At 46.1% G+C, this 21,426-nt stretch overlaps 2 pseudogenes; one reads left to right on the plus strand and one right to left on the minus strand.

Annotated features, from left to right (window-relative positions):
- Positions 1-910: 910 nt before the first annotated feature.
- Positions 911-7,315, minus strand: LOC114496911 (annotated as a pseudogene).
- An 11,858-nt stretch (positions 7,316-19,173) lies between these two features.
- Positions 19,174-20,976, plus strand: LOC114496912 (annotated as a pseudogene).
- The last annotated feature ends 450 nt before the right edge of the window (positions 20,977-21,426 follow it).

A 21,426-nucleotide genomic window follows, 5' to 3' on the forward strand; every position in this document is an offset into this window, starting at 1 on the left:
ATCAGGGTGTGTTGAAACCTTTCTGTTTGGCTTGTTCCTATTATTCAGGAGATAATTTCCTCCAAGCACGGGGCTGATCCTAGCCTTCTCCACCCGTGATTGTTTCCTCATCCCTCCATATACAGGAGTCTCCCCACCCCTGCCACTTATCCAGGCTTTCACTCCCCACAGTTTCAGTTACCCGTGGTCAACTGCAGTCCAAAAATATTAAATTGGAAAGTTCCAGAAACAAACAAATCGTAAGTTTCGATTGGGTGCCGTTCAGAGTAGTGTGATGAAATCTTGCTCTGTCCCACCTGGGATGTGAATCATCCTTTGTCCAGTGTGTCCGCCTTGTGCACCCACCTGCCCTCTAATCACTTAGTAGTTACCTGGATTATCAGATCGGCCGTCATGGTACTGCAGTGCTGGTGTTCACGTAACCCTCATTATACTGAAGAATGGCCCCAAAGCAATGACTAGTGATGCTGGCAGTTCGGATGTGACAACAGGAAGACATAAAGTACTTCCTTTGAGTGGAAAGGTGAAAGTTCTTGACTTAAAAAAGAAAGACGAAAAGTCGTATCTAAGATCTATGGTAAGAACAAAGCTTCTATCCATAACACTGTGCAGAAGGAAAAGTAAATGGCGCCAGCTTTGCTGTCATACTTCAGACTGTAGAAGTCGTGGCCATCGTGCATGCTAAGTGCTTGGTGAGAAGGAAAGGCGTTACATTTGTGGGTGGACGATACGAACCGATAGAGACCACATTCACAGGACTTTTATTCCAGTATATTGTCGTAAGTGTTCTATTTTATTATTAGTTGTATTTGTGAACACCTTACTGTGCCTAATTTACAAATGAAACTTCACCATGGGCGTTCACGTAAAGGAAAAAGCAGAGCAGAGACAGGGTTCGGTGCTGTCCGAGGTCTCAGGCATCCGCTGGGGGTCCCGTTTGTACCCCTTCCCACGGAGAGGACCACTGTTCCCTGCCTCCGCTGTTCCTTCCTCAAGGGCTGGCAGGGGAGAGAAGCAGAAAAAGGGTGATTTTCTTTCAGACTTCCCTGCTGAGTTCTTTGACATTTTGGGGGCCGGCATGTGGGCCAGGGGGACTAATGGTGACCTGAGTCTCTGCCCCCAACTCCCACCTCCCAGCCTGTGGCCTGCCAGATTCCCTCAGGGCTTTCTCTCCGGGTTAGACACGTTTCTGCGTGTTGGCGAAGGTCTTCTCTCTCCTCTGGCTTCCTCGTCCACAGCAGCCTGGATGTTCCTTGCTCCGCGGAGGCCGGACTTGATGGCAGTGTCTATCCACGCGTGGGGCAGGCAGGTGTGCTCCGCCAGCAAGGTGGATGCGGCCCTCTGGCTGGAAGAGCCGCTGCAGACAGTCCTCACATTGGTAGGGTGTGCACTCAGGGAACGCGCCCATGACGGGGGGATCCAGAGGCCGCTGCCTGAGCGCAGAGGAGGGACACATGCGCCGCAGCTCCTCCTTGGGTGTCTGGTGCACAGCCGCCGGGTCCTCCAGGACGATATCCACCACCTGGTCATGCTTCAGAGATATGAAGAAGAGGGGATCATCATCCACAGTGTAGGAGGCCCCAGGACACCCTTGCCGCTGGGAAGGCTGTGGCTGGGGTAGTAGATGTAGCGCAAGGGCTGGTCGGTGATGGAGACCCCGCCCCGAATGCCATCCCGCTCTCAGAAGGACTCACTGCAAGCCAGAACTACCTTGGTAGCGGTGGTGTAATGCACCGAGTGGGGCGGGTCCACCTTGTCTAGGGAGACTGGTGGCATGAAGGTGATGAGGCCTGTGGCCTCGGCTGAAGTGGAGGTGATGACAGAATCCGGGGTGAGGTTGTGCAGTGCTGAGTTGAACTCGCGCACCCGGTAGGAAATCAGGACCTTGGGCCTATGCCTCTCTACCATCTCCACCTTGGAGCCCAGATGGATGGTACCGGGCTTCAGGCTGGCACCGAGGGCTTTGGAGAGCTGGTGGAGGCCACCTGTGACCTTGGGAAAGCTGCAGGGTGAAGAGAGGAGAGCGGGTGAGGGTGGGAGGCATGAGGCCACGATCCCGGGTTGCCTGCAGCGCTCCTGCTCCCAAAGGGGAGGAAACTAGCTTCATATACATACTTCATAAATGTCATCTTAACCAATCTCTGCAAGGGAAAGATTATTCTTGAATTCGATAGTCTGGAACACTGACACCCAGAGAAAAGGGGATTTCCCAAGAAGACAGACAGCCTGTGGCTGCAGCCACCATGCAGTTCTGCCTCCCAGAAGGAGTCATTACACACCTGGGTTTGGATTCTGGCTCCAGCCCTTGGCCCAGTTGTGGGAGCTTGACTGTTAACATAATTTCTCCGGGCCTCAGTGGTAAAATGGCTCTGAGTAAAACAGTGCCTACCTTCCAGGTGATCATAAGATTAAATGTGATAATTTTTGGAAAGTGCTTAGGGCAGTGCTTGGCGCATAGTAACTGCTCAATAATCAAAGTTCCCTTCCTCTGCTCTGGGTGTCAGAGGAGGGGCAGACTTGAGTCCCGGTCCAGGTCAGTCTTCCTCGTCACTCTTGGAGAAGATGCTGTCAGATTGCAGGGCCTCTGGGGATGATTTATAGAATTCAACGTCCTCATGCATCAAATCCCTGATCATCTTTACTGCTCCTGGGCTCAGCATCCCTTCTTTCGGCAGGTAAGCCTGTGGGGAGGTGGAAGCGTCCGATGGAGGGCCCAATATGTAGGAAGGCGCTTGGGTCAGGCAAGGGGTGGGTCTGGACTCCAGGGAGGTAAAGGCTTTGGCAGTGGGAAGAGAGGGTCCTGGTAGGCAGGGGACAACCCTGGGAGCTAGCTGAGCACAAACTCCCCTCCATCTCCATTCTGGGGTTTCTTGCTTCACCCACCTTGGTGGAGTAAGAATCATACAAGGACATTGGGGGCTGCAGTTGAAATTTTTTAGATTTTGTGTGAGCTGCAGAAGGGGAGGAGAGGGAAGCAGCTTTAGAATGAAGCCAAATGTCCAGAGAAGCAGGACTCCTGGGTTCTCAAGGATGTCCCCTTGAGAGGGTGGGGCAAGGAGGTGGGTGGAGGGCAGGACCTGAGGAAAGATGCTTCCAGGAGCTCCGAAACGCTTCTCTTCCCCCTCAAATCCCTCCTTTGTTTAAAGATCTTTGGAGACTAAGACTTGACGTGAAGACTTCCACCGCAGTCTAGCAGAGCTGGTTCCTTGCGAAGGATTCCTGTTCCTCCCACTGCCGCAGACTAAGCAATGACCACGGGCCGCCAAGGGACAGAAGGGATGGGGCTGGACACTAGGGTTGGGGTGGCAACATGCTCGGAGGGTTTTAGAATGCAGGCCAAGCAATCACAAAAGTATTGGGGTCAGGTGACCTGAGTCCATCCACTAACTTGCCAGGTGACTTCAGGCCGGACTCTGGTCTTTCCCAACACTGGGAGGGGTGAGGCAGGGGGCACCTTGACCGTGGACTGTTGGAACAGATTCTAAGTGCTCTTGCCCTTCTCCATGGGGTTCATAGAATAGCCCAGGAGCTCTGGGTTGGCCTTAACCTCCCTGGCGCGATAGCGTTGTCCATTGCTGAGGTACCAGGTGTTGCCATCACATTGGATAAACCTGTTCAGCTTCAGGCCCAGCTTCTTGACATCAGCATGGACCAGGCTGGAGCAAATATAGGCATAACATGGCACCTCGTTCCTGCTGGCCTCCCAATACGGGCCGTTTCCGGGAAAACCAGTTTCTCCACGTGCCCAGGGATCTGAGGTTAACTGCTTCCTCATCTCCAACCTTGTTTCTTCTCGCTGTGGCGTCAGTTCTTTTCTTTCTGTTTTTGCCCCAAGGCAGGCACTAGTAGAGTAGGATGTTCGCCCTTCCCAGGATGAAGGCCCTTTAGGAAATTCTGGCGTACAGGATTCCAATATAGAGACAGAGGCTTTTTGATTCAGACATCTGCAATTCTATTTTCCATTCTAGGTAACTTTAAGGCTGTATGTAAAGACTTTTAGTTTAGTTTACTTTTTGGTGATGTCTGGAGGGAAATCTCAGGTTCAGTTTATACTTGAAAAAGAAGTCATACCCTGGCCGGATAGTTCAGTTGGTTAGAGCATCGTCCTGATGCACCAGGGTTGCTGGTTTGATCCCCAGCCAGGGCACAGACAAGAATCAACCAGTGAATGCATAACTAAGAGGAGCAATAGATGCTTCTCTCTCTCTCTCCCTCCTCCCACCTCCCTCCCTCCCTCCCTTTCTCTAAAATTAATTTAAAAAACAAGAAGTTATATTTTTGGAGGTATGTGGGATAGCAGGAGAGGGGTCTTTTTTTGTCTTGGAGGCGTCAGAACTGGGAGTCAGTTACAGTTTAGAAATCAATCATCTGCTTTTGGGTTGGGTGCGTCCTTCATGTTGAGGAGTTTTGTCACTTTCTCATGGGAAATCTTGGGTGAGTCACTTGATATCTCCGAGCCCAGTTTCTTGGTTTGTCAATGGGAAACAGAACAGTATTAGACTGCAAGGCTGTGAGGGCCAAATGGAATGATGCACAGGCAGTGCTGAGCACACGGTAAACGCTCAGCACATGGCAGCTCTCACCGTTTGGCAGCTCTTACTGTGGCATGACTTACATATAAGAAGCTGCCCATATTTAAAGCACCACTGTGATGCATTAATGGTAACTATGATAATTATTAGCTTGGGATCTTCCACTTTCTCTGTGTCCCTGGGGTCTGAGCCTCAGCTGTCCCTGCCAAGTGGGAGATCGGTGTTCGTCCTGACTTGCAGGATCGAATCAGACAGGACAGTGAATCAGAAAAAGCTCTGACTCAGTGGTATCAGGGCCCACACTGCCTCCTCCTAATCCCTCCTACCTTCCCTCCCTCCACCCCTTCCCAGGACTTTCCTGTGGGACTTCGGGATTCACATGGGCCCCAGTTCACAGTACCAGCCCCCCTCCTTGTTCCTGATTGTGACCACTTGACCCCCGACGTGGCTGCTGGCTTCTAGGTTGGAAACCTGTGGTCTGGAGAAGCCGCTGTCATTCCCAGGGTCAGTCTCTCCCGTCTCCCACTCTGTGTTCCACCCCCACCCAGTCACGGGCTCCAATCTGGAATCCCAGCAGCGGGTCCCTGAGTGTGCAGGACAGCCAAACTGTGGGAGTGGGCGGTCCTCCAGGAGGGCCCTGAGCGATGTGAATGGGGCAGAAGAGCGCCACGTGGCAGGGGACAGAGTGTCTCTTGGTCTTTACCTGTTAGCACGCCCCTTCTCTACTTTTGTTCCCACCGAAACACAGTTTGCCATTGAGTTTAAGTCTCAGGGGAACCTGGAGTTTTGAGAAACAGTACCTGAGGGCCTAGAGGCCCCGTGGGTTACATGCGGTTTTTTTCTTTTTCATTTTCCATCCAAGGAGGCAAACCCAGAGGCCAATGGCTGAGGCCCCTCCAAAGCCTGCTTACCTGCTGGCCAGTGTCCTGCAGGGCCTTGGCCGCCACCAAGCCTGACATGCCAGCCCCCACTACCACCAGGCGTTTGGCCAGTGGGGAGGTGTGGAGGCCCTCCTGGGCTGTGACAGGGAGGGACTCATATTCGGGGTCCTGGAAGCACTTGCCCAGGTCTCATGGTAGCTAAAGCAGCTGGGGATAACCAACAGGAACTCCAAGATCAGGATTCCTGGAGCAGTGAAAGGAGGGGGGCTGCTTTTCTGGGGCCCAGCTCGGTACCCCACCTTACCCAGGGTGGGCTTGGCTGTATTACCCAGCGGGGATGGTAAGATCAGGCAGCGTCTATCGAATGTGTGGTTGTAAACACGTGTATTTGTGATTGTGTCTCTGTGGGGAGGATTGTGTTGTGTGGGGTGTGAATGTGTGTGTGAACCGTGCTGATGTTAGTTGCGTGATAGTGATAGTGAGGGACTGCAAGTTCGTGTGTATGCGCGTGATTGGAAACTCATGAGTGTGTGCAGGCTCATATTAGACTATAGATATGCCAGCTTCTGCTGGTGAGTGTGTGTATGTAGGTGAGCTTGTCTGTGATATGTTGCTGTGATTGTGAGTTTGTGAGTGCTGCCCTGTATGACCGTGCATTGCCTGGGATCGTATGTGAGGGCTGTGCTTGTGGGGCAGAGAGAGTACCCGAGTAAACGTGTGCGTGAATCTGTATGGGGAAGTGAGGTGGGTTTCGTGTGTGCTGTTAGCCTGGGTTTGGAAGAAGGGGGGTGCTATGTGTGCATTTCCTTGTGTTGGGGAAAGAATATATGGTTTCTCGTGTTCCTGTGTTTGATTCTGTGTGTGCATTTGGGTGTGAGGCTGGGTAGGGGAGCCTGACGGTGTCTGTGTTCTTTGGGAATATATGCATTTGTGAGAGGATGTGTGTGTGTGTAAGTGAGAGTGTGTGAAGCAAAGTTCTCTGCAGGGGAAGGGAGTGGGGTAATTGCAACATTACTAGTGCCCCGGGGGACCTTGGCAATCCCATGCTCTTCTCCAGCCTCTCGGCATTTTTTCAAGGCCCTCCAGGAAGTGCGTGAGTCCTGAGTGACTTGGTTTTCTTCGCCACCATTAACGGCTCTGAGCACAGAGAAATTCACTGGGGACTCTGAGGCAAGAGGCCCTGTGGCTTCCTCAGTGTTGCCAGTTCTAAAAGGGAGAAGCCAGGAGCTGGGACACCTTGTTGCCCCCTTGCAATGGCTACAGTTTTTTTTTTTTTTTTTTTTGGCAGGTGAGAACCCCTTAGTCTAGTCTTTGTACAGGTAGAACAACTGAGGTTTGCAAAAGAAAAGGGACCCTCAGGCGCTCCCCTGGCGAAGAGGCAGGGCATGCAGCTGCTTCCCGGAGCAGGCCTTTCCCAGTGCCAAGAGAGCCTTCTGCAGGGTGACTCCTCAGAAAAGAGGAGGGAGGCAACCACGCCCATGGAGGGAGCCTCAAGCCTCAACCCCCTCCCCATCCCCCTGGCCCACTTCAACCTCCCTAATCCGTTCTCCACCCCTGACAAAGTTTCCCATCTTCCTGAATTACCATCATTCCTGTCTTAGACCCCACATCTTTCCTCTTGAATGGACCCAGGCCCCAGACTCACTCTCCAGCCCTACATCCATTCTCTTTACTCACTTCCAACACCTGGACCTGTGTGTAGCCCCTGATCTGGCCCCTGTCACATCTCTGCCCCGCCCTCCTTCCCCTTGCATGGCTCTATGCCTAGACTCCCCTTCAGGTCCATCTCCACGTCCCCAGCCCATTTCCACCCTTCACTCTAGCTCTTCTCCGTATCTCACTGTTCAAGACCTCCTTCCTCAGACCTAGAGAAGGGACCCCACTCACCCTCATCTTGGCCATGGACCTGCAGCTCACGCTGTGCCCTGGGCGACTCCCTCTCTTTATGAGGAGCCAATTCCACTGCAGCAGCCGCTGGCCTCATCCCACCAGCCTGCCCCAGGGCCCTACTGGCTGGCCTAGCAGGTAGAGAAACTGTGCCCTCAAGGCCTGTGCTGTTGGGTGACATGACCACAGTGACTCAGTCCCATGCCCAGCCTCATCTTCTGCACCTCACCTTCCTCCTGGCCTCACTCCCCTCCTAGAAAAATGAATTCTTCCAGCCAGACCCCAGCACCTGAGTTCAGAGGAAGGACCTCATTTTTTTTTTATCAGAAGAGAGGTGTGGGAGGGATCATAGAGGACCAAGTTCTTGCATTATTTGAAAATGCCTTCATTTTTAGCAGCATTTTTTGTTGTTAAGTTTCATCTTAAATTTTTATGGCTATTGATTTAAAAAAAGATTGCATTTATTTTTAGAGAGGGGGAAGGGAAGTAGAAAGAGAGAGAGAATTAAACCAGTGACTGGGAATTAAACCAGCGACTTTTTGGTTCACAGACCAGTGCTCAACCCACTGAGCCACACCAGCTAGAGCCTGTTGGTACTGCTTTGACCAAGTATAGAATTCCACAGTCAGACACCATTTTCACTAGGATCCTGGAAGGCATGTCTTCAATTTTTTTCTTTGGAATCCAATGTTCCTGATAAAGTCTGATGTTAATTCTGTTTCTTGTTCCTTTGCAAGTAATCTTTCATCTTCCCCATCACTTAGAGCATATGAAGATTTTCATTAGTTCATAGGAATTCTGAAATTACGTGAAGACATGTATGGATGTCGATTTTCTTCCAGTCATCTGGTTGGCAGACAGGAGCCCTTTGAGTCTAAAGACTTCAGCCTTCACTGGCTCAGGGAATTATCTTTCTATTTTATCAGTTATTTCTATTTTTTAAGAAATATTTTATTTGTTTATTTTTAGAGAAAAGGGAAAGGAAGAAGAAAGAGAGGGAAAAAACATTGATGTGAGAGAGAAACATCAATTAGTCTCAACCCGACTGAACCTAAAACCCAGGCATGTGCCCTGACCCCGAATCAAACTGGTGACCTTTTGCTCTGTGGGATGACACCCAAGCAACTGAGCCACACCAGTCAGGGCCGTTGTTTCTGTTCTTCTCCTAAAATTCCTAGTGGGTTGAACTGGAATCTTTATCTTTTCATCATTTATTTTTTCTTATAGTTTCCATTTCTTTATAATTTTGTCTATACTTTGAAAATGATCATTATATAAATTGTATCTTCCTGTGTGTATCTGCCACTTGCTTTTCTTTCCCTCAACCATATAATTATGAGCCTCCCGTGTGAACACATGAGCTTCTAATTCATTCACGTTAAATGTTCAATAAATATATAATGATTTATTTGCCTCTTTCTTTTTAATGGACATTCAGTTTATTTTCAGATCTGCTCCATCACAAACAATACTTCTATAGTATTCTTGCATGTTCTCCTCGTGTACAGGTGTGAGTTTTTCCAGGGAGTTTTTCTGATAATGGAATTGCTGGATTATAGGGCATTTGTCTTTCAGCTTCACTGGATAATGCTCAATTGTTCTCCGGGACAGTTGTGCCAATTTGTATTCCTACTGGCAGAGTATTGTACTTCTGATTTCTTCGCAGCCGAGTCAATACTTGGTATTGTCAGTTTCTTGATTTTTGCTAAATTGGCAGGGGTGAAATAATACTTCTTCATTGTTTATTTTGCATTTCCCTGACTATGAGTGAGGCTGGACACCTCTGTATATTTGACTGTTTGGGTTTCTTGTTTGTATCTTGCCTGTTTCTGTTCTCTATTTATTTTTCTATTGGATTTTGTCTTTTTCTAGTTGATGTGTAGAAGTTCTTTTTCAAAAAAGATTTTATTTATTTATTTTCAGAGAGAGGAAAGGGAGGGAGAAAGAGAGGGAGAGAAACATCAGTGTGTGGTTGCATCTCACACGCCCCCCACTGGGGACCTGGCCTGCAACCCAGGCATGTGCCCCCACCAGGAACCAAACCCATGACCTTTGGGTTTGTAGGCCAGCGCTCAATCCACTGAGCCACCCCACGCTGTGCATGATTTGTCAATTTCTTTATACTATATACTACAGATATTAATTTTTCATTATAAACATTGCAAACACTTCCCCTGGTCTAAAAGTTTGATTTTAACTTTATTTATGGTGTTCATTTTTACACATAACCACTTATTTAATGTTTCTATGATCATAAAAATAGTATCCCATATTATTATATTCATTCAATAAATGCTTGTCAAGCATCTATTAAGCCCCAGGCATTGTGCTAGGGCTTGGAGAATCAGCAGAAAACAGCACAGATAAAAATCCCTGTTCTCAGGAAGCCTCAAGGATACAGATAATAAGCCAAATAAGTAAGTAAAATATATGGCATGTTAGAAGATGACAATTGCTCCAGAGCTAAAGAAAACAATAGTGAAGGAAGGATAGGGAGTTCCAGCGATGGAGTGGTTGATTTAGAGTAGGGTGAGTTGGAAAGGCCTCCCTGAGAAGGTGACATTTGCAGGAGTGATATGAATGAAGTGAGGGAGGGAGACATGGGCCAATGCAGGGGAAGGAGCTCACTGGTCAGAGGGAGCAGTAAATGCAGCCTCTTCACTTCTCTGAGGAATGGGAGGAGCATGACTAGAGCAAAGTGAGTAAGGAGAGTAGTAGGAGTGGAGGTCAGAGAGGTGAGGAGGCGCCACATCATGCAGGGCTTTGCAGGTGATTGTATTGGCTTCAGTTCTTGCTCTGAGGGAGAGGGGGAACCATTGAAGGGGGTTGGCAGAGGACTGACACGATCTGAGTCATGCTGTGAAAGGACCACTCTGGCTGCCGCATAGAGAAAAGGGTGTCGAGGGGAAGGGTGGCAGCTGGGAGCCTGGTCAGGAGGCCTCTGCAGAGATCCAGGTGGTGATGGAGAGCCAGTGCTGTCTGGACCAGGGTGGCACTGGTAGAGGTTGTTGTGAGCAGTGGCTTCTGGTTGTGTTTCAAAGGCAGAGCTGATAGGGTTTGCTAAAGGTTTGTATGTGGAATGAGAGAAAACTAAAATTCCAAGAAAACTCCAGGGTTTCTGACCTGAGTGACTGAAGGATGAAGTTAATTGATGTAGGAAAGAGTTCAAGGTTTTGGGGAGAAGATGAGGAGCTAGGTTTTGTACAAGTTAAGTTGGAGACGTTGGTCAGGCAAAACAGAAGTCTGGAAGTGCAGTAGTTCTGGGTCAGTCAACTCAGAGATTCCACAGCATCACCAAAGCCGTTGGTTTCATCCAGCCTCGAAGCTGCCAACCTCAGAATGCTGGTGATCACACGGGACCTTTTGTGGTCTCCTGATGAATGAAGCAGTTCTGAGTACCATGTGCCAGCTTGACAACATCAAGCAAAAACGGGGCATTTTCCCCCTCACGTGTCTTTGTTTTGTAGGTGAGTAAAAACTTTTCCCAGAGGCCCCCAGCAACCTCCCCACAGTCTGACTGTTCAGGATCAGGTCACATGCCTGTTGAAACCAATTGGTGGCAAGAAGAAGAGTACTACCACCCGCATCAGACCAACCAGGATTCACACCTGGGGGCGAGGGAGACGGTCACTTCCTTGAGCACACGCCTGCCGAGATGACCAGAATCAGGGCCCTGTCCTTGAGGAAGAAGTGAGTGTGGAGGTTGTCCCACGGTGACGGTGCACTGGGGAAAAGGATGTATGCAGACTTTTCAGGAACTGCTGGACACTGGCTCTGAACTGACACTCATTCCTGGAGACTCGAAATGTCACTTGTCCACCAGTCACCATAGGAGCTGGTGGAGGTTAGGGGATCAGTGGAGTTTTAGCTCAGGTCTGGTTCACAGTTGGTGCACCTGGGTCTTTGAGCCCCCCCTGTGGTTGTGTCCCTGGCTCTGAAATGCACAACTGAAATAGACATAGTCAGGAGCCGGAAATCCCCACATTGACCGCTGACCTGTGATGTGGTAGGAAAGGCCAAGTAGAAGCCATTAGAACTTTAAATATAAAAATAGTAAACCAAAACCAATCCCATATTCCTGGAGGGATTGCAGATTAGTGCCACCATCAAGGACTTGGAGGATGCAGGGGTGATGATTCCACCTCATCCGCATTCAACGCACCTGTGCAGAAAACAGGTGCATCTTGGAGAATGACTGGATGATCACAGACTTAGCTAGGTGATGATTCCCACTGCAGCTGTGTTTCCAAATGTGGTTTCAATGCTTGAGCAAATGGACACATTTTCTGGCACCTGGTATCAATCTTGCAAATGCCCCCTTTTTTCAATATCTCTTAGTAAAGACCCCAGAGATAGTTTGCACTGAGCTGTCAAGGCCAGTAATACCCTTTTTATTATTCTACGTCAGGGATATATCCACAGTCCAGCCCTATGACATGATTTAGTCCTCAGGGACCTTGATTTCCTTTCGCTTCCACAAGATACCACACTGGTCCTTTACACTGATGACATCATGCTGCTTGGACTTGACAAACAGGAAGAAGCCACTGTGCCAGGCATAACGGTAAGATGCTTGCATGTCAGAGGATGGAAAATAACCCAACAAAGGTCCAGGGATCTCTCACTTCAGCAAAATGTCTAGGGGTCCAGGGGTGTGGGGCATGTTAAGATAGCCCCTCTACCACCAAGAAAAGACACACAATGCCCAGTGGGCCTCCTTGGATTTTGGAGGCAACATAGTCCTCCTTTGGGTGTGCCACTCTGGTTCGTTCCCTGAGTGACCTTCTGACGAGCCTCTTGTCTTGAGTGAAGCCCAGGACAAGAGAAGGTTCACCAGCAGGACCAAGCTGCTGTGCAAGCTGCCCTGCCATTTGGCCCATATGATCCCACGGGTGTGGTGACATTGGAAGTGTCAGCAGCAGATAGAGCTGTTGTTCGGAGCCCTGGACAGGCCCCTATTGGTGAATCACAGCATGCCCCTTACGGTTTGGGAGCAAAGCCCTGCTGTCCGAGGGGGGTAAGCACTCTCCTTTGGAGAAATATATATATATATATATATATATATATATATATATATATATATATATATATTTGGCTTTCTTTCTATCAGGCCTTAGTAGAGACCGAACACTTAACCAGGAATCACCAAATTAGCATGTGACCCGAACTCATTCACTTGATGTCGTCTGATTTGCCAAGTTGTAAATCTGGCTGGCACAGTAGCCCTACATCAGCAAATGGAAGTGGTGCGTATGGAACTGGGCTCTAGGAGCCCAGCGGGTACAAGGAGTTTGTAAGAGGAAGTGGTCCTAATGCCCCTCTCCTACTCTATTACCCTCCGTAGCCTGCACCCGTGGCCTCATGCTGACCTTGAAGGCCCCTTCTGACTCCGAGAGCAGTGAAGTGACCAAAACCAGTATCAGTGATTCCCTCAGGACTTGGTCCATGACAAGTGCTCAGTAAGTCTCTGTCATCATCCTTATCATCTGTAAAATGGGGGCTGTAACACCTGCCTCACAGGAGTGCTGGGAGGACCTGGAGAGAAAATATACATGGAAGTGCTTTGTAAGCCATAAAGTTCTGTGAGACTGTCTCAAAGGGGCACCGAGATGAACTTGATCATTAGCAGCAGCATCACCTCTTGCTATTCCCTTCTGCTCACTCCCCAGACACAAACACAGAAAACTTTCTGGGGCACCTGTCTCAGCAAATGAGAGCCAGTTCCCACAGGGCCCCTCCCAGAGGCCTTCTCAGCCTGGGGCCAATTAGAGAGTCCCAGGTTGTTAGAACTGCAGGCAGCCCTAGCTTTCCCCTTCTCGTGAGCCCACCCTCTTCTCCTTGAGGCCTTCAGGCCCAACCTGGCTCAGAATTTAGCATCAGGAGTCCAGTCATTCCTGCATGCCACCCCCTGGGCTAACCCCAACCCCACTGGTGATCATGGCCAGCTCTCAGGACAGCACGGTTCACTCAGGGATCAGGGCAGCCATCAGTTTAGAGTTAAGCACTGAACTACGTGGTATTATGGACAAAGCTCCAGCTCAAAAAGCAAGTGCCAGGGTTCTGGTACTGGGCTCCCATTGTCTAGCTGCATGTTCTTGGCCAAATCCCTCAGCACTTCTTGGTCACATTTTATTTTCTGAGAAATGGAGGGTGGAACCATGCTTGGTAGTCTTTAAGTAAATCTGTCACTGAAAACAATCAGGGTGGCCAGCATTGTATTCTGTCTATGATCCTAGACTGCTTCTGAACTTGGGCAAGCCGCTGTTCCTCCCTGGACCTGAGTTTTCTCATTCAACCAGTGGAGGGGTGGGTCCCTGCCTGGACAGGGCAGTCAGCTTCACCGACTGCTGCTAATAGTGGAGTGGATACCTCCTGCATTGGGTTGTCCCAAACTGTCTCAAGTCTTAAGACTCGGGATGGAAGCAGAGGTGTGCTGGTAAATGTTTAACAACCACTCCTGGGGCGGTGGGGAGGGCAGGTTCTGATTCATGTTTGCCGATTTCTGTGGTGTAAGTACATCCGCCATGGCCAATTTCATACTAACAGCATGATGTCACTGAACTCAGAGGTAGGGAGAGATGCACAGGGTAGAGTATTTTCACTGTACAAATCCAGAAGATGCACACGACTTCCAGAACACGGATAACAGGCAGCTACACTTTAGCAGTAGCATCATTAGGATGTGAAGAGCTTTGAGCATTTGTATTTAACCTTTTTTTTAAGTTTCATAAGCTGATTCCCCCCCCCCCCACATTATTGAGATATGACTGATAAAACATTGCATAAGTTTAAGGTGTACCATGTGATGATCTGATCCCTTAGATATTGTAAAACATCTTCACCCTTCCCACTTACAGTCTGTTTGCTGGAGGTGAAGATAATATTAAGAACTGGCTCTGAAGCCAGATTGCCCTGGTTCAAACCCCAGGTTCACCACATCGGCCGTATAATTGGGAACAAGTCACTCACTCTGTGCCTTAGTTTTCCATCTGTAGAATGGAGGTAATAGTACATACCTCAATGAATTGTTAGGATAAGATCAAGTTAGTGTAACAATGCCTGGCACATAGAAATTGCTCATTACATATTAGCTATTATTATTAATAAAGGAAGTTATAAACTCACCCATATAGCTATACTTCACCACAAATATTCCAACTCAGTTGGTGGGGATTGAGTTAGCAGAAAAGGGAGAAGATTTCCCTGAGATATTAGATTTCAAACTTTACGTCAGAACCCTCTAGGATGAAGAGGATTAAAAATCACCAGTCAGCAGAGAAATAGAGAAAGCATCTAGCCCTGGCTGGTGTGGCTCAGTGGACTGAATGCTGGCCTGAGAACCAAAAGGTCTCTCTGGCTTGATTCCCAGTCAGGGCACAAGCATGGGTTGCAGGCCAGGTCCCCTGTTGGGGGCGTGTGAGAGGCAACTGATCAAGGTATCTCTCACACACTGATGTTTATCTCCCTGTCTTTCTCTCCCCCTTCCCCCCTCTCAAAAAATTAATTTATTTATTTACTAATAAATAAATTATTTTAAAAAAAGAAAGCATCTAACTGAGGTCTGGGAGTGGGAGATGGTGGGATAGGCCCGGGAAGGCTTCCTGGTGGGATGACACCTGAGCCAAGTCCTAGCGTGGGAATAAGGGCTGAACACGGGACAGGGTGTATGAGGACAGTGGAGATGTGGGCACTGCTTCTCTTCCAGGCTGAAGGCCTATCAAGGGCCTGAATGTACGACAAGGGTAGAGAGAGGCGGGAAACTGGGCACGCTTGTATGGAGATCATGTCTGTATGGGAAGAGGGGAGATGGGGGAGAGAGTCAGATGCTAAGGCTGGGGGAGTCTGCAGCGGCCGGTCATTTAGAAAGGGCTCTGTGCATCTGTCTAGAGTGATGGGGCACTGGGGACTCTTACAGGGTGTTAGACAGGGGCGGACAGGCCCAGCGTTTATTTTGAACACCCACTTGCTGTAGTCCATGTGGAGAAAGCACTGAAGAAGAAGAGTTCAGAGGCAGGAAGACCAGGCAGGAGCTGGAGCAGGAAGGAAGGAGAGAAATGAGGGGCTTCTGATCCAGGGCAGAGGAAGGGCTGGCTCTGAGGGATGTGTAGGCGGTAGGCTGGTCAGGTGAGGGGTGTCGGCTGGGATGGTGAAGACTGAGAATGGCTTGAAGTCTCCTTCGAGTCAGTATTCCCACCAAAGGTAACCGCTGTAAGAACATACCATGATGTTTTTTTCCATTATACTGTTGGCTGAAACTTGGGTATTTTCTCATTTTTGGCTATTTTGACTAGTGTTTTGAAAACTTGTGCATGTCTTTTCTTGGACATATGTATGTGTAGAGAAGCATGTGGGGCTATAGTTAGGAATGGAATTCTGGGGTAACATGGTATGGCTATATGTCCATCTGTAGGAGATACCACTAAACAGTTTCCAGAGGGACTGGACCAATTTACCTTCCATTAGCAGTATGAGGAAGCTCTGTTACTCTTGCCGACACTAGGGGTTCTCTGTATTAGCCCTTCTGGTGGGTGTGACCTGGTGGATGTGTCCTGGTGTGGCCCTGAGCTCTTAGTTTTTGATGTTTGGAGGATTAATGATGTTGGGCATTGTTTCACTTGATTAAGGGTGAAATTTTTAAAAAGTAGTTTCCCATTATTCTATTGAGTACGTTCTTTTTGTCAATTTATAGTTCTTCATTTATTCTGGATAGAAGCCTTTTAAATTCTTCATGTTAATGTAATGTGGTTTATTATTTTTTCTCTATGGTTGATGCTTATTGTGTTCTGTAAGAAATTTCTGCCTGCTCCAAGGTGATACATTTTTGCATTCGATTCTAAAAATTTTATTTTTTACTTTAACCATTTCAATCTATAATACATCTGAAATATATTTTTGTGTGTCATGTGAGCTAGGTTTCAAAAAATATTTTTTTCTGTGCAGATATCCACATGATCCAGCAGAATTTATTGAAAAGACCATCCTTTCCCCACTGCATTACAGGTGAACTTTGTCATAAATCAGATGATCGTATATTCATGAGTCTCTTCTGGGGTCTATTCTGGGCTTGATTCAGTTCAGTTAATCTATTTGTTTATTCTGGTGCCAATTTCATACTCAAATGTTAGGGTTTTATGGTAAGACTTAATTTTTGGCAAGTCCTACATGTAAGTTTTATAACCAGGCTGTCAATTTCTGTAGGAAAACCCTGCTGGGGCGTTGACTGGGATTCCACTGAACCTACAGAGGTCAGTTTTAAATCTTTGTGGTGTTGGACTGTCCAACCCATGATCATGGCGTGTCCTCCATTTACTTAGGCCTCCCTTAATTTCTCTAAACAATGTTTTTCTACATATATTTCATTAGCGTTATTACTATGTATTTGCTTTTTTAAAATGTCCTTATAAATTGTTTTCTAGTTGCTCACATAAAGAAATGCATTGAATTTTTGTGCATTTCTTATTTTGGTTTGTCTTTGATTTCTTTCAAATTTTCTACCTACACACTCAGGTAGTCCGCAGGCAATCCCAGTTTTATTTCCTTATTTCCAGGCCATTGGCCCTTTATTTATCTCTCTTGACTTACTTCACTAGCCAGGATCACCAGTAAAATGGTTATTAGAAATGGTAATACTAAACATTTGTGTTTCATTGCCAATGTTAGGGAGCAAGATATTAATATTTCACTGTTCAGTACAACATTTGCTGTAAGTTGCCTCTTCTTTTATTGGAGATAATATTTATCACAGTAAGAAGGTTCACTTCTATTCCTAGTTTAATAAGGGGTTCATTTCTAATTTTAATTGATTCTTGATTTTTATCAAATGCTTTTGCTGTATCTATTGAGTTAATAAATCATTTTCTCCCTTAATTCTATTAATAAGATGAATTACATTGTTAGCTTGTCAAATGCTAAACCAACATTGAATTCTTAAAATAAGCACAATTTGATTGTGATGTATTATCATTTTTATGTCACTGAATTTAATTTACTAATATATTGTTTAGGAGTTTTCCCACAATGCTTATGAGAGATTGGCTTATAAGTTTTTCTTCTTGTAATGTGTTTATTATTTTTTGGTATTGAGTTTATTCTGATCTCATAAAATGAATCAGAAAAATTTAACTTTTTGTGTGCTTTGGAAGAGTTTGTTATGATTTATATTATTCTCTTAAATGTTGAAAGAATTCACTAGTAAATCTTGGAATTTTCTTTCTTGGAAAATTTTAAATTATAGATTCAATTTTGGGGGGAAAGATAGTGGGCTTTTGACTTTTTCTTATGTCAGTTTTGGTAATTTGTGTTTTTAAAGACATTTGTTCATTTCATTTAACTGTCAAGTTTATTGATATAAAGTTTTTTGTAATTTTAAAAATTCTCTTTTTAAAAGACTGTAGGATCTATAGTAATGCTCACCTTTTCATTCCTGATATTGGTAATTTGTGTTTTATTTCTCTTTATCTGTCTTGCTAAGGGTTTATGTATTAATTACCTCAAAGGATGAATTTTTGGTTTTGTTCATTTTTCTCCATTATAAATTTACCATTTCATTATTTTATGTTCTTATATTTATTATTTTATTCTTTCAACTTCTATTTGGATTTCATTTGTAGTTTTTTCCCTAGTTTCTTGAGATGGGAGGTTAGCTAATTAATTTTTAGCCTTTCTTCTCACATGCATTTTCATCATGAAAGATGGAAATAAATTCCCCCCAAGCACTGATAATGTTTTATTTTCATCATTATTTAGTTCAATATATACTAATTTCCATTTTTATTTTACTTTGTTTAATACATTATTTAGCAGTGTATGCTAATTTCAAAGTAGTTGGGTATTTCCCCATTGTACTTATTTCAAGATTGGTTTCTAGCCAATTTTACAGTAACCAGAGAATATAGTCTAAAGTATTTCCACTCTGGATGTTTTTGAGCTTGCATTTATGCTGCAGCATCTGATGAATTTTGACAAATGTCTTATGAAGCTACATCTTATTTTTTTTAGTTTGTGTGGCATATGCCTTTCATTCTTCCTGGTGAGTCTACTGTCCTCATATTAAGTCATGTTTCCTTTCCCTCAGATTTACTGAGATATAATTGACGCAACATTTTTTCAGTCTAAGGTATATAACATGTTGATTTGATATGTTTATATATTGCAAAATGATTAAGCAATATATATGGGTTTTTAAGGCAGTCTGAAAATATGTATTTTATTAAAATATTTAGTCCATTTGCATTTAATGTAATATCTACATGCTAAAGTTCATATTTACCAGCTTTCCATTTATTTTCGATTTTACCTACCTGTTTTTATTTAAAGTAACTTCTTCCTGCTCACATCATCGTGTCCCTCTGGCGCCCTCTATTGACAAAGTCTCACATTGTTAACTGGCAAAGGAGGAATGGGTGTGCTGACGGCGAGGCTTTGCAGCACGTCCAAACAAGGGGTCTCTAAGGCAGACAGGAACTCCACCTCTAAAGGTTTGGGAGTTGATGTGATGTGAACTGGTGGTTGTTAGATATGTGAGTGACTAGTTTGTTCTCTGTAGGGTGTGAAGTAAGACTGGGGAGATTGCATATGAGCAGTTTATGGTTATGTATTGTTTTAAGGAATTGTATTAGATGCTTCATATACTGTGCCTCTATAATTCATAAAATCCTGGAGAGATTAGTATTACTATTAGTATTAGTCACATTTTACAGATGAGGAGACGGAAGCTCAGAGAGGGTAAGTCACTTGCTCAACACAGCAGATGAGTAGTGGGGCCAGAATTTGCATCCTAGCTTGGTTGCCTCCGGGGCAACACTTTTGCTAGACCATCCTATGTTCGATGACATTTACACGAGTGTGATTCTCTTATAGACCCTGCCTTGTGGATGCCTCCAGTGCAGAACTAAAGTTGGGTTTCTGAATTTATCCTGCTTGGATCTTCCAGTGACCTCATGTCCAACAGGGTCCTCTTCATTGCCTTCCTTCTCCTCTACTTGAGCTCAGTCCTGGGCAATGGGCTCATTGTCATCCTGATCTGCCTGGACATACATCTTCACACTCCCATGTACTTCTTCCTCTGTATTCTCTCCCCGCTAGACATGGGCTACATCAGCACCATTGTACCCCAGATGGTAGTTCATCTTCTTCTCAGTCTCAGACCATTTCTTTTGCTGGCTGTTGGCTGCAGATGTTTGTGTTTGATGCTCTGGGCCTGACCGAGTGCATTTTCTTAGTCATCATGGCTTATGACCGATACAGAGCCATCTGCTACCCACTGCGTTATGTGTTCATCCTCAACTGGGGCCTGTGTGCACAGCTGGCAGCTGGGACCTGTACTTGTGGTTTCTTCCTCTCTCTGATCCATACTTTTTTCACCATGTGGCTGCCTTACCGTGGGCCCAATGTGGTCAACCACTACTTCTGTGAAAGCTCTTCAGTACGAAGTTTGGTTTGCATGGATACTCACCTCATTGAGATTGCGGTTCTGGTTACAGTGTGTTCAAGGCTGCTGTCCCACTCTCCCTCATTGTGGCCTCCTATTCCACATCGCCCAGTCCATTTTCAAGATTAAGTCTGTAAGGGGCCGCTGCTAGGCTTTCTCCACCTGTGCTTCCCACCTGACTGTGGTCTCACTCTTCTATGCTCCAGCCACTTACATCTACATGAGGCCCAACTCCAGCTATTCCCCAGAGCAAGACAAACAGATCTCATTCTTTTACAATGTCTTCACGGCCCTGCTCAACCCTGTGGTCTATAGTCTGAGGAACAAGGTTATCAGAGGGGCTTTTCTCAAAATGATGAGGTGGAGTAGGGTGGCCTGGTAAACTGGGAATCAGGAGGGGCTTGAGGTAGAATGTCCAGCAATGAGGAAAGGGACATTTATAATGTATGTGGCCAACACTGTGCATCTGAATCAACATAGTACTTGATCAGCAGGACAAATGTGGTACACGGAACTGACATGACTGTCTTAATCAAATTGCTACATTGTGGTACAGTGACAACTCCATAATTGCAGTTGCTTACAAAAGCTGATTTACTGTTCATGTTTCATGTCAGTTGTAGGTGAATTATAGCCTTTGCCTTTGAATTTTTGGATCCATCCTGAAGGAGGAAGCCCTATCTGTAATTTACCACTCTTAGGACAGAGAGAAAGGACCAAAGGCTGAAACACATCTCTTTGCTCACATCTTATTGGCCAAAGCAACTTAAATGGTCAAGCATTTTCTTCCCACAGAAAAGTAATGTAAATCATTTGGTAATGGATATGGATGTATAACCCTCTACAGTGAAAGCAGCCAATAATGGGGATAGTAATATAATCCACCACAATGGCACTGGGACCAATAGAATACATGTACATCCAATGTGTATGCATCTGAATGACATGGTACATGGACACAGTAGAGGGCCAAGATAATGTAAATGAAAATGACATGTAAGCAATAAATACAGACCACACTGAAAATAAAGCCAATGGTATAAGGAAGCTTGGTAGCCCATAGGCCTGACTTGATACATGAAACCTATGTTATTCACAGGGCTAATATGGTATACTGTGTATTACACTGTGGAAGGACAAAGAATTTAACACTGAGTGACTAGGGTTCTAGTCTCAAGCTCATTAACTTGTTTGGTGACTTTGGACTGTTTAATTCCTTTATCTGGATCTTTCTTTATTTACCTGTAAAATGAACACCATAAATTTAATGTTTCTGAAACGCTATGACCCAGTAGGTGGAGTGCATGAAACTCCAATGCAGTAAACTGTGAGTCTTCTGTGAGCCATAAGCTGAAGAAAGAAACCATAGAATAAAGATTTGCTACATGTGCGCTGCCCAGAGATAGCCCTGACTCATTCTTTCAAGGGATCTTGAGGCTCTCTGAGAACCCTGGCACAGAGCCTCAGAGGCAGCAGGGACATCCTGCTGTCTTCCGGGATGTATGGCCCAGAGGTCTTGGGGATGAATCAGTTCAGTTCCAGTTGCATCCATTCTGACCCAGCCAGTATCAGATACTGTAGAAACCAACTGAGACATGTGGAGAGACATACAGTCATGAAGTTAAAATCCACAAACCAGGAAGATGCCACAGGGATCTGTGGGGACCAAGGACCTCATAGGAGTGATGTTCCCTCA

Source organism: Phyllostomus discolor, chromosome 5 (genome assembly GCF_004126475.2).
Source record: "Phyllostomus discolor isolate MPI-MPIP mPhyDis1 chromosome 5, mPhyDis1.pri.v3, whole genome shotgun sequence".
NCBI lineage: Eukaryota > Metazoa > Chordata > Mammalia > Chiroptera > Phyllostomidae > Phyllostomus > Phyllostomus discolor.